Genomic DNA, 14,787 nt, shown 5'->3' on the forward strand with positions numbered 1-14,787 from the left:
ACATAGAAACTACTCCACATCACTCATACCTCCACTACACCTTCACTCACACACCTTCACACAACCTCCTCCACAAACATCCCCCTCTTCACATTCACACACACACCGTCACATTCACACCCACACACCCACAACCATCCACACCCACACCCACACCCCACACCATGCCCACAGACAAGAATCCAAAGTTCACAATGGCGGAGCTGGACCTCCTTGTCAACGAAGTAATCAGAGTCGAGCCACAGCTGTTTGGAACATTGGTCAGACAGACCAGCATAGCTGAAAAATCTGCCATGTGGCAGACGATTGTCGACAAGGTGAATGCAGTTGTGCCCGTCCGAAGGACCAGTCATGAATGCCAAGCCAGGTGGTACGATCTGCGCAGGGCGGTCAAGAGGAAAATGAATGAAGAATATGCCCAGACTAACATCACTGGAGGTGGGCCGCCCGCAGACCCGTACACTACCATCCCTGGGAGGAGAAGGTGATGGCCCTGCTACCGCCGGTGGGAGTACACGGAGTCGAAGGAGTCGCAGAGCCTGGTGAGTACACAAACAACTTACGTAACATGGGGGCAATGGGGTCCACACCACATACACACCAAATACACCCAACTTCCCCCAAGCACTCACCGCAAACAACCACACTCAAAAACCACGCTGATGCCACTAACGTCACCATGCACCCTTCACAAATCAAGGCAAGGCCATGTCCAAGCCTACAACAACCACAAACACAAGACTGGATGTCCGGGAGGCTGGGAGTGTGGGCCCCACACAACACATTGTGAAAATGAGACGCAGACACCAATGCCCTCAGCCCATATGGCATAGGTACATAACCATGCACAATGCACAGGGACTGGCAAAGTACTGACAAGGTAGATGACACTTGGCCCTGCTGTATGCAGCACAAGGCCCTCCTGGGACCACTGTACACTCAAACACCAACTCCACAAGCACAGGTATCTAGCACAGGAACTCACACTCACTGTCATGCCAGCATGCACCATGAGGGGACACACACATCACCTGGGAGACCCAATGACAATTCACACTACACACAAAGCACGCCCGGTCACAACTCCCCCCTAACACAAGCACACACACCCGGGGCAGGCAACAGATTTACACACTCCCACAATGGACATGTGACACAACAAGACTGATCCAGAGCCAAATAAGCATCAGAGCAAACAATCTACAGGTCAAACACTCAGGAGAACATCCCAATCTGTCCCCCGCAACATACCCATCCCCAAGTAGACATTGAGAGGAATGCTAGGCACATCCAACTACCTGGAGGAAATGTGTCAACTTGAATATGTATGAAACATAGATGTCGCATGAAACACATTTAACATTGTCTCTCTCTCACACACAGGGCAACGTCGTCGATCTCCCCCCAACACTGGGGGGGAAGAATCACAGTCCCAGGCACCGCGTGAAGACGATCCCACCGGCAGCGACGACTCTCACCACTCCGTGGATGACCCCGACCAACCTGGACCCTCTGGTGCCCAAGCCCCTACTGCACCTGTGTCAGGTACATCTGTGCCAACCACCACCCCCATTCCTGCCACATCCCAGGACACACCCAGGAGCCCTGCTCACACTGAACAACAGAGCCAGTCTGACCAGGAGGGACAAGGTACTCCGGGCACCCAGGAGGAGGCAGGCAACCCTGCAAATGCCCTCCCTCAGGGGTCCCGTAGACCCGATGTGCCCACAAGGGCAGGCCAGGCTCAAGTGGGCAGGGGTGGTGGGAGTGGAGGCAGGCGGAGGCGCGAACCTAACCAGCCAGCTCAGGACCCCGGTACGTCCACATATGCAACATCCTGGACTCATACCGGCGTGACACCAGAGGCATCAACCAGGTCGTGTCAAGACTCTCCGAGATGCAGGGGACCCTCGATGACATTAAGAACCTGCAGGTCGAGCATCATGCCAGTCATCAACAACACCAAGGACGGATGGAGGCAAGACTGGCTGAGCTCCTGGCGGTGCACAGGGACGTCAGCCAATCACTCCGTCAGATCGCCCAAAGCCTGGCAAACCCTCCCTGTGCCACCAGGCGTAGACCAGCACCAGACACAGGGAGGGAGGAGGATGAGGATTCATCTGACGGAGCGTCCCCAGCATCGTCAAGGCCTGCATCTGAGGGTCCCCGGAGGAAGGTGGGTCGTCCACGGAAAAGACCGTGAGAGTCAGCGGACCATCCCCATCTCCCAGGTCACCTGGCCTGCCACCTGGCCCTCTGGCGCAACAGCAGCACCTCATCCAATTACATTCTCTGCCACATGGACTTGCTGGTCACAGTCTGACCAATGATGACCAACACTGTGGTCTGGACTCTGATGACTTCCAATGCCAAGGATACCCTCTCCCCCTGTGAACTTTGGATTCTATTCTCCCGGTACAGCACCCAATTGCATCTACCAAACCACTTACCCCACCGTAAATAAATATTTCACTTTGGACATGAGACGTTCCTGTCATTTTGCATCATTCAACGACATATGTGTGTGGAAATGTCAAACTATGGCTGAGTGTTGAACCAACTCCAGCCATCCATACCCTGGGATCAGAGTCTGGTACAGGACACACATGGGTCACAAGGTATCATTCAATGTAGGCATGGAGCACAACACTCACCTGTGATGGCCTCTGGCTGCTGAGGGGGGGCTTGCTAAACTGTGCGGACAGACCTATTTGGGAGATCATCATCAAGGCGTAGAGGTCATGGCTCATGTGGAGGTTCCCGGGGAGGGAGTCCCAGGTATGTGTGGCCAGGTTGGAGAACAATGTCCTGTATGCTGGAGTATGGTGGATGTGAAGAACGGTGGCCAGGGCAAGGTTGGATGCACGGAGATGGCCCAACGGGATCTAGGATGACAGACGTACAAGGTTGGTTGGGGTCGGGGTTGTGGACTGCCTCCTGAGTGTGGGTGGGGAGTGTGGAGGTCACCCTGCAGCAGACAGTGATCCTTTGCAGCTATCCATGGTGGACGGTGAGGTGGCTGGGGCGCAGGGGGTTGAATCTGAGGTGTGCAGATGCCCCCTGGAAGTGGACCAGTTTCCTGGGAGTTTGGATGTACTTGCTCCGTAGAGGGCAGGGCAGTATTTGACACGGATGTTGTCATGGACCTGGGGGATGGTCTGTCTTTTCTTGGAGTGGATCTATCTGTGGATCATGTGCATAATGCAGAGGGCGTTGCAGCATGAGGTACAGATGCTGTGGACTAGCATGGCATATGTGAGCGAGCCAAACATGATGCACACCATCTTGTGTGTGTGGTACTGGGTGCTTGTGCAGGGCTTTTGCGGGTGGGACACAGGCACTTGACCCAGCTGGAAGGGGACAATCCTCAGATGTTCACCTCAGTCCTGTACAAGACCAGCCTCAGGTGGCTCGTGTGCAGCCATTCATCAATAGATCTCATGCATACTTGAATGATGGAACTGCCAATGTCTGTGTCTTTGTTGAGGGTGAGGAGCACCTGGATGTCAATGGCATACGAGCTGATGATGAGGTGCTGTGCGCATGTGATGGTGGAGAGGGGCGTCCTGGACACTCTGTAGATTGACATGCTGAGAGATGATACCTGTGCCATGTCCCAGACCATACTACATGCTGAAGCCTTGAGTCCCACTCCCATGCCCTTGCTGGGCTACAGAGCCGGTGGGGAGTATTAGGGACGTGACCTGGTTGGTGTGACAGGGCCTGGAAGGCAGGGCTGCGCAGTGTAGGCAGTTGGAGTTGCACACTCAGCATGCAAAGGTGTTGTGTGTGTGCCCAGGGTATGTCTGACAGCAGGCGTTAGATGTGCGGATGGACATAGCTCGGAGTGTGGCTGATACATCAGACTGTAGTGTGATGTGAGTAATGCAAGGACAGGATGGTGGTGCAATGTGCACCTTGCATGTGCTGATGGTCCAGCCTTTGGCACCGCGTGGCGGCAACAGTGGCAGAGACAAGCTGAGGACAGCAAAATGAATGGGTGGAGGGAGGAAGTGAGGAGCATCCTGGAGGCGTGTGTGTTGCGAAATCTGGATACTCTGTTGGCCCTTGCTGCAGGGGCCGCAGCAGCAGGCGGCATCTCCTTGCAAAATGACAGATTTTGCACACATAGACTAGGATGTCAGAAGGACAACTGCAACAGGTGTGTGTGTGTGTAAAGTAAGGAGTGTCCAGTGTCACATGGCACACCCAGAGACAATGCATGCACAATCACCAAAGAAGCATGACACCGGATCAGGAAACTGAAGGCCGACCTGCGCACAAGAGACACACCCTCAGCAGCTGTTGGTGGCCCATTGTGCGGACCAACATGCCAAAAAACATACACGACCATGTACTTCATGCCCAATAGGGAGCCTAACCCATGAGCAACTGCATGCATGTTGCTAAACTACACATGGACTCCTATGCATAATCTTCCACAACTATGCCAGATATGCCGCATGCAAAGTGGCAAGAGACCTGCATTGACAGAGATGAGGCACCTTGGAGTGTGACGAACACCTTTATTACTCAGCCGCACACTAAGGGAAATGCATCAATTGGAACAGCCTCACAGGTCATTTGGCTGACCATGTGTGACCTACACTGGACACCCCCTTCTACACACAGATGTGTAAATCCTACTGAGCTGGCACACAAGTGAAAGGGTTTAGCCTAACACCCCTTGCTGCACACGGAGAGTCTACAATTCCCCATTGAGCCTCATATGGGGATGTCCCACACTATGTCCACCATTAGCATCCCGTATGTTCCTTGGAGCCGTTATACACACATTGATGCCTTCATCAGAATCCACACACCATTACAGATGACTGTCAGGAAGGGTGACCATCAATTCATGGGAGCCATGCAACACGTCATGTGGCCCATGGTGAGTCAACATGTATGCATGTTAACACAACATGCACAGGAGCAGTCCCCACATATCACAAACACGTACCACCCACAAAATGCCTTGCTGCACTCCTTACCCCAAATGACTTTTCACCATGTCTGTGCATGTAACTCTGATCCAGCACGCGTTGCAATACTCATGAGGAATAGCAGGAGGGCAATGATGACATGAGCAGACGACAGCCACAAGAACCTGGGGAGGACAGACACACAACAATTCAGAGAAGAGCTAGTAATCCGCAGACATGTACATGTACTCTACAGGAATGATGTTGTCACCATGCCCTTAACAAATTTAGTGTCCCAGCTAATATGTGTGGAATGACATCATCACTTGAATGACACATCAGAACACACCTCCAAGTCACTTAGCACACAGTCAGCTCGACACACACATTGCAACACATGCCACACAAGGCTCAAAGCGTGCACACTCAGACACAGGGACTCACCATCATGAGAAGAAGTTGCGGATAAGCTGACTCCGGATGTCCTCCTCCTCATCCTCACCTGCCCCATGCCCGAGCCCTTCATCCTCCACGGGTGGATGATCCTGCTCATCCGGATCAAGGATGATTGGTACGGCCTTCTCCACTGCCATGTTGTGCAGCATGCAGCACACAATGAAGATTTTGCAGACCTTCACCGGGGCATATGGAAGGGCGCCGCCAGTCTTGTGGAGGCACCGGAATCTGCTCTTCAGGAGTCCAAACGTCCTCTCAATCACGCGCCTCGTCTGCCCATGGGTGTCGTTGTATCGGTGTTCTGCGGCTGTTCTGGGGTTGCGGAGAGGCGTCATCAGCCATGGCATGTTGGGATAGCCAGAGTCCCCTACATGGAAACATCATGTGAAGAAGTGGGTCAGGAGATGCCGTAAGATACAAAGATAGCTCTGAACACAGGACTAACAGAGTATACCCACCAACAAGACATGCTCGTTCCGCGTGCAGCTGCAGCATCATTTCTGGCACCCTGCTACGCCTCATGATGTATGCATCGTGTGCGGACCCTGGAAAACGTGCACAGACATGGGAAATCAGCATGTTAGCAAGACACACCACAAGGGCATTAATGGAGTGGTAATGTTTACGGTTACGGAAGGCTACCTCCTGTGCCTGTGGTGGTACCAAAGCCACATGTGTCCCATCAATGGCCCCAATTACATGAGGCATCCCTCCCAGGGCATAGAACTCACCCTTGACACCTGTCAACTGCTCACGAGTGGGAAAATGGATGAATTCATCCAGGTGCAACAACATGGCTTCTATAACATCATGCAGGACACGGCTGAACATAGTCTGGGACATGCCACCGAAATCAGCTATGGTCAATTGAAACGTGCCGGTGGCAAAAAAAAGTAGGGCTGCCATCACCTTCACCTTGGGGGTCAGAGCTGTAGGATACCTGTGTTGTGGTTGGAGGTGTGGTGCAAGCCGGCGGGTCAAGTCCTCTGTCAACTCTTGTGAGAATCGGTATCTGCGTATGCAGTCATGTTCACGCATGGCATCCAGGTCTGGCATTCGTCTGGGGAGAGGCGGTGCCCTGCAGAGATTTGGAAGGAATAACGAAGAGTGAGTACATTACCACACCAATGTCACTGAGGTGAGCACATGTTCACAGGCTAATACACATCTGCTTAATACAGAGTCTGTGCTGTGCAATACATCCAGGACACGTGGGCCAGCAAGGTGATACTCCTATGAAGAGCCAGCCACAATAGTTGCATGGCAATGTTGACGTGACATGCCATGAAATAGCTGTTGGCCAGTGTAAGTGACAAGCCAGACACATTACATGAGTGAAAGACATCCACATATCAGCATTAGAAGAATGTCATCTCATACAGACAGCTGGCGGGAGTCTAGACGCACAGGTCACATGTTATCTGGAAATGGACAGATGACACACATTTCCATTAAGGGGACCATGTCAAAAACTGATGTCACAGACATTGAGACAACGCAGAAATTGCCTCATGTCATGAAGTCATCTTCGAACCATCATGACACATGTAACTTGTGAGTCCACATGTGGCATGGTGTGCGTATATGTGTGTCATGCACAAATGCACACATACACAAGTTGGATGCTGCAACAGCAGATGGAGTTGACGGAACACCAACGGAAAGCTCATAGGAACACATGACACACACATGACATAGTCACATCGTGGCACACTGGGAGTCACATGTGAGGTGTAATTATCCGTGTACCTGCCATCAGGGGACAGTTGCGGTTGTTGCTGACTGTGCCATACCAGTGATGCAGTGCTTGACACGTGTGTCGCACATGCACACATGTGCAAAGTGTGAAGGGGAAGTGTGCCACGTAGTGCCCCATCACACCTGACATGTGTAAACAGCTCATCACACATCTATTGTGCCACAACATGAGGGACATGTGCCACATCACTGCCTGACACACCTAGGCCCTGCACATGAAGGACTGCACTGACAATGACTTGATGTACAGCCTTGTGCGAGTCTGACACCTCCATTCCTTTCGTGTGCGCCTCCTATCACCAGTGTAAGCAGTGAAACGCAGTACACACGCTCTGAGGGCGTGTGTAGGGCCCGTACTCATGCGTGTACGGGCCGTACATGCGTGAGTACGTCCCTATCACTATCGTTGGGGGTACCGTAGGCCCTAGTGATACGGCACGTACTCACGTGTGTACGGCCCGTACACGCGTGAGTATGTCCCTATCACTATCGTTGGGGGTACCGTAGGCCCTAGTGATAGGCACGTACTCATGCGTGTACGGGCCGTACACGCGTGAGTACGTGCCGTATCACTATGCCCTACGGTACCCCCAACGATAGTGATAGGCACGTACTCACGCGTGTACGGGCCGTACACGCGTGAGTACGTGCTGTATCACTATGCCCTACGGTACCCCCAACGATAGTGATAGGCACGTACTCACGCGTGTACGGGCCGTACACGCGTGAGTACGTGCCGTATCACTATGCCCTACGGTACCCCCAACGATAGTGATAGGCATGTACTCACGCGTGTTCGGGCCGTACACGCGTGAGTACGTGCCGTATCACTATCGTTGGGGGTACCGTAGGCCCTAGTGATACGGGCCGTACACGCGTGAGTACGTGCCGTATCACTAGGGCCTATGGTACCCCCAACGATAGTGATAGGCACGTATTCACGCGTGTACGGGCCGTACACGCATGAGTATGTGCCTGTAGTGATGGTGCCCTAGGGGTACGTGTGAAAAGCACCGTACCTGTGTGGGGATTTAAGATTTACAATGGGGACACATGAGGGACAAGTATTAGGGCCTAAATGCATGCTGGTTGTCATGGATACCGAGTTCAACATTTTACACCATGTGATCTGGAAAAATCAGTTGGCCACATTTAACAATGTTGCAAAGTGGTTGTTGACTTGACATGATGCTGCAAAATCGAAAGATGCAAAGGCTGTCACTGGTGTATGTTTAAAGGGATTGGAGAAAACGTAGGATGCAAATGAGTCTGACCAATCACTCTGTACTCCTGTATATGAAATAGGGCAGCAAGGCAGATATAAGGCAGGCAGAACCCATGAGAGGGCACTTGCCTGCACAACATGTCAGTCGATACCACTGCTGCTGTATTGTCTCCCTCTGGCACCATGTCAAGGACTGTGGAGAGGGCCCAGCCTTTCACCCAGGAGGAGAACGAGGCCCTTCTGGATGTGATCCTCCCACAGTACCCCATGCTGTATGGTCGACCAGGGGAGCAGGTGAATGCTGACTCCAGTACCTTTGCCTGTGCACCTTTATTGTGTCTGTCACTTCTGGCATTGTGGCCAGGTGTGACAGACATGCAATGTTGGGTGGAGTGGGTCCCAGGGGGGGGATGGCTTATGTCTCTCATGCAGGGCTTGATGTAGTTCATGTGTGCACCCCTCACTTGCATTGTGCTTACTGTGACAATCACTGCATAGTGCATGGCACATTCCGCCAGTCAAATCCTCTTGGGCATTCTTGTTCTATTGTCCTGTGGTGATTCAGTGGTCACCCCGGTGTGACAGGTGACTGCAACCACAGATGTGTGTGAGAGTTGAGTGGAGCTGTGGTGAGAGTGGTGAGGGTGTCCAAATGATGTGTACACCCCCTGAACATTGATGTGTGTGAATGTTTCTTGTCATGTGGATGAGTGTCTATGTGGAGTGTTGCACCACAGCTGCATGGAGGAGGCAACTGCTCAATCCATCTGATGTGTGAAGTAAGCCGTGCTGTGTGTCTGACTTGCTGAGCTAGCCCCACACCTGTGACCCCCGCTCCCTGGCAAGTGGCACATGTGCAGTGTGAGGTTTGCATCCGCTGTTGCCAATGGCAGGTGATTGATGTGTGCCTGTGTGTGTCTGTGTACTCTGCTGATGTTTTGTCAGTGGCCTGGCGCATGTGACTGCTTTGCGTTGCTGTCCATCAGCCTTGTGTTGCTTGGGATGCACAGTGTGTGCCATGATCAGGGATTGGTTCGCACCCCTCATGCCACCTGTGTACTTACTATGCCATGCCATGTAGTGCATTGCTGCGTCCTCAGTGGAAAAAGTCCCTATGACTAAGGTGCTATTACTTGCCAGCATACTATGCCCTGTTCTACAAATCTAAGATGTTCAACTGTGTGTCTCTGTGACATGGTGCAGGTGTAGTGATGTTGTCCCACTTTGTCATCCCCACAGGTATCCCCCTACCACAAGGGGAAGATCTGGAAGGACGCCGTCAAGGCCGTGCAATCGGCGGAGGGTCGCAGTCGGCGCCTGCCACAAGTGAGGAAGAGATGGCAGGACATCCGGTGCTAGACCCGGAGGATCGCCCGGGTCATGCTGAAGGAGGAGGCTCCTCGCAAGCATGGCGGGCGCCGGCGCCTGACCCACCAGATGCGGCGTGTCCTGGCGATGGTCTTCCCTGACCTGGATAGGCGGATACAGGAGTTACAGCAGCAGGAAGGGGGTAGGTACATGTGTGTTTGTTGTGTGTCGCCAGCTTTTGTTGCTGCTCAGTCGCCTGGAGACACTGCCAGGGTATATATGTGCAGTGCATATCCTGTTCCCCCACAGTCAACCTGTGCTGTTCTTCCTCCCTTCCCCTCCTTGACATGTGTTACCTGGTCTGTGTGTGATCACTATTGCACATGGTCATCTAGGCTGCCAGTTTATCAAGGTGCACACTGCTTTCAGCATCATGTGTGGGGGTGGTCTGCCTGTGCCCTGTCCTGTACAGTCATTAGGGGGTGCATATTTGTTGCCACTGATGCTGAGTACCAACATAGGAGTGTGAGATTTCAAATGAACAGACTTGCTGCATGCATTAACAATGTTGTGGCCTCAGACATGATATGCATGAGTGGGATATATGCATAGTGCCGGGACGGTTGCTCCTGTAATAGTCAGCTCATTCCAGGACCATGGAGCAGTGTGCACACTACAGTCCCCTGTCACAGCCTGCCCTCCTACTCATGTGTGTCATCCAACACTGTGCACATTCACTGTGGGTTCATAATGGCTCTGCCTCTGTGGCATTGTTCCCTGGCCTAGGTAGTAGTTTTCACATGTGTGATACATTTGCCCACTGGACAGGGATACAGCAGTTTGCTTGTGCATACTCATACTGGGCAGTGCCTGTGTGGCTATTCACAACAATCTGTTGATGTTTGTTTGTGACCAATATTTTTTGCCAGCCCTATAAGGTGATGTTGTGTTAATGAAGCTAGTTTTCAAGCACAGTTATTGTAACCCTGAATAAGAGCTCTCACTTCTTGATTGGTATCAGTCACATTGACTCAGGTATGGGTGGGTGTGCGCGGGAGGGGCGTACATGTTCAACCCTGATGTTTCATTGCCAGTTCTGACTTGTGTGTGATGATTCGCAGTACAGAAAGTCATCGTGCAGTGCCCCCGTGATGTTGGCCAGTGCTTGCTGTTGGTGCTTCATTGCCTGTGTCAGTTCTTGGCAATCATGTATCCTGAATAGTTAACACCAGTGGTATTTATTTTAGGTAAAGGCGCCACAGAGAATATTCACATATATAGTTGACCAGAACTCAGTAATCGACGGTGCTAAAAGGTGAGAAGAACCACCCAACTTCTCAGAATCATGGGCCTTGACCCTGTACAATGTAATAGCAATCCTTAGCACACGTTATAATTTTCAATGTCCATACATATAGCGTGGCTCCACATAAGCTTCAAACAAATAGACAAGAAAATGAATTTGTCTTTCTTCTTCTTGGTTGTTCTTTTATTAATTGCAAGTCTTCTCAATTATTCAAAACAGCCACAAGCCAACACGTGTTTCGTCGCTACTGGGGAGTGACGTCCCGCGACTTTTTCAAGGCTATTTCCTGCTTGATTGTAGCATTTAGTAGGCGGTGATAATTCCAAACGGCCAATGATTTCTGGTGTGGCGGCGTCACACGTGACCTCAAGAATCTGTAGTCCTGTTCTTGTATTTGCAGTTTACCTTTCTGTACTTATTCGACTGGTACGGTAGCCTTACGTGACGCCTGTCCAAAATCAGTGCCGAGTGCGCTCATGTATCCTGCTTGGACATTTTTGGCACTTGTGTGTGGTTCAGATGCTACACAGTTGTGACTTTGTGTGCTGACATCTGTGGGTACATTCTGGCTTGCCATGAGGGGGAACCCACAGTACAGCTAGGCTTTTTTGCTAAACAATTGCAGGCCCATTAGCTTATGCATTGTCCTGGGTGTGGAAATGTGTGCCACTCCAGATGACAGTCAGTAGGTCATATGTGTAGCCAACTGTGTGATCAGGTGACGGATAGCCATGTGACAAATTACATTATTCAAGTTGTTACTCTGGGAAAATGTCCATTGGCACTCACTACACCTGTCAACATGTCTCAATGTTTCATATGCTTGACCTATGTTGTTTGGTTGTGAAGGACAATGATGTACCTGCATGACAGATGTCTCCCAGGGAAGTGCACAAGTCACCACCTTTACACTTTCCAGGGACACGCTGGCACATTTTAAAGTAATGCACAGTTTGGACAACACTTGTTTGGAGTTCATACATATACATGTTCCCACAGTGTGCTAGCATTTGGGTTAGTCCTTGGTTGTTGCTGATACCAAATTACGAGTGTCAAGTCATCCAGCCACCCTGGTGCCATGTATATGTACTTACTGCTATGCCATTTCTGCCTCACAGTGGCTGATTTGAATGAGTCTGGCAGCTCAGACAATGACTGTGTACATGTAGTTTGGTGTGCACCTCCTTGTGTGACTTCTGCTATACAGACACATGTGTGTTGTGTTCATAGAGTGCCACATTCACACATTCTAGACATGTCCATTTTGTAAAGGGTTGTGATTCTCCAGGAGTCACAATGTATTTCTTTGGGGTGTCAAAAGTACTCACAGGTCTATGAGTGTGGGGACACCTTCTGCATTGGCATGTGGTATTTGGCCTTGGGTGCGACAATACTGTTTGGTTCACAGTGAACAAGAGGTGGCATGCCTTCATAGTCTTGCTGTGCTCAACTGATCCCAGACACTAGCTTCTCATGATCTTGTGAATTCAAGTTATTTGCTGTTGTGTCCTAATTTTCATTGTTTGCAAGTGGCATGGTGCGTCAACCAACTGGGGAGTGCAGGGCTTACATATGTGGGGAGTATCCTAGATGTTACTCCTGATGCCTTTCCTGATATGCACTGTTGCCTATTTTGTTTGGACTCATGTGTCAGATGTATACAGGTGACTGATTTTTTCCTGTCTCTTCACCTTGCCCACAGCATCATCGGAGAACACCGAGGGAGACACCGGCACGGACGTGGAGGAGGGATCGAGCAGTGGTGCCACCACTGCTTTAGAGTCGGTGGAATCTAGTGGCACGGAGGGCGAGGGGAGTGAGGCGGAGGACCTGCCCAGTACCAACACAGACTACGAGGCAGACGGGTCCGAGGCTGAGCTCCCAGAGGGGGCGGAGGCTGCTCCCAGAGCTGAAAGCAGCAGTACATCTCTCGCCGCCCCCTCCATTCCCATCACCGCCCTCCCACTTGCTCGGGTCCCTTCTGTCCGTGCTAGGCCACACCGTGTCTCCTTCGTGCCAGGCACCGCACCCCCGCCCCTGTCCCCCCTGCTGCCCTCACTGCAGAGTCTATGGACATTCAGCGGCAGTTGCAAGTTGTGCAGACATCGATCCTGACGGTCCTCCATGGCCACACCAGACTGCTGACCCAGATGGTGTCGTACATGGAGGGCATGTCATCAACGATATCTGACCAACGGATGTTGCTGAGGTCCCTGGACTCGTCACTGACGGCAGTAGCGAGTCACCTGCAGCGCTGCCTCCCCCCCTACCCCTGGCCCATCCACAAGTCCAACACCCATGCCTGTCCCAAGCACACCCAGACATCCACACACACGCACCCCACCAGACACAAGCAGCACACCACCACGTAAGGGCAAGCGCACACCTCCTGACACGCACACTCAGGGGGTAGCAGGCACACCCACTGGGTTTGGGGCACACAGGCAGGCATGCAGCCACAGTCCTCATCCACATGACTCACTCCCCAGTCCCTCCGATGTCACTCCCCTTGGCTCCCCTGCCCCAGATTCGGAAAAGGAGGCGTACTTTGCTGGGCTTGGCCTCAGCCCCACTAGTTCACCTGGACGCAAACGGTCACGGCACTCCACAGGTAGGGGAGTTAAGTCCCCCAGCCCGTCCACCACCTCCCCCAGTAGTGCTGCAACCCATCCCTACGACCCCCCCCCCTCCTTGGGGCCTGTTGTTTATCCGGGTGCAGGGGAGATGCTTGAAGAACTGGCAGAAGTGTGCAGCGCTGAGTTCGCCTCCACCTTCGGCGCTGCCCCACCCCCTGTGGTGGAGTCGTCCATCTCTGCACCCACAACACCTACCCTTCCCCCTCCTGTCCCTGCGGTGCCTGGTCCTTCCCCACATGATGCCCCCCGCCCAGTCGACGAAACACTCTTGTGATGTGCAGGCAAGCTAGGGGAGACGCATGGCCATGTGTGTCCCCCCCCAAGGACTGCTGATATGGACTGGCCATTGGCCTTTGTGAATAGTCTCGTTTACACATTATTATTTTCATGCTAAATAAAGCATTTTCTTTTTCTTTGGAAAAGTCTTGCATTTCAGGTATTGATGTTGATGCTGATGCTACAGGAGTTGGGGTTGTGGGCATGTGTTATGTTTCAGGGAAATGTTGTGGTCTGCTGCTCATGGGGTGGAACCTGGTATCTGCGTGCCATCACGCGATCTCTGCAAAGATTCTTTGTCGTGTATGCTCTTTGTGTTTGGAGACATTGTCCCAAGGGGTGTTCCTTCCTCTGTGGCACCTGACATCTCCCCTGCAGAGAGTTGCACAATTGTTGTGTTGCCCTGTGTCTACATGTCCTTTGTTGGTGATGGATCCCTTCAACTCTGGGCATGCCTGCTCAGCAATGTGTCCGGCTGCATCGTCTGTGCCATCCTTGGTACTCACTGTACTTGTGTATAGAGTATTTTGCCATGCCTTCATGGATAAATGGTCCCTTTTCCGCACAATGCATGTGTGTAATCCCAGCCTAGTACACATATGGTATTTGTTCTGCTGGGTATTTGAACACCTGACACACAATTGTGGGCATTGTATCTGTGGGAACTCCACCCTATTCCTTCCATGACAGACAACATCTTGGTGGCTAGCCCAGCACCTGAACATTCCTATCAGTCCTGGGATGTGTGTTACAGTGTGTGTTCTCTTTGGCTCTCTTAGTTTGTTAGGCAGTGACATGACTATACAGTCTTGTGGCATGCTCTCAGTGTGTGTATTGTGCTGCATCTGCCAGGGGTGGGTATGCATGTGTTATTTGTCCTCACACCCACATGTGGTG

Source organism: Triturus cristatus, chromosome 1_1 (assembly GCF_964204655.1).
Source record: "Triturus cristatus chromosome 1_1, aTriCri1.1, whole genome shotgun sequence".
In the NCBI taxonomy this organism is placed as follows: Eukaryota; Metazoa; Chordata; class Amphibia; order Caudata; family Salamandridae; genus Triturus; species Triturus cristatus.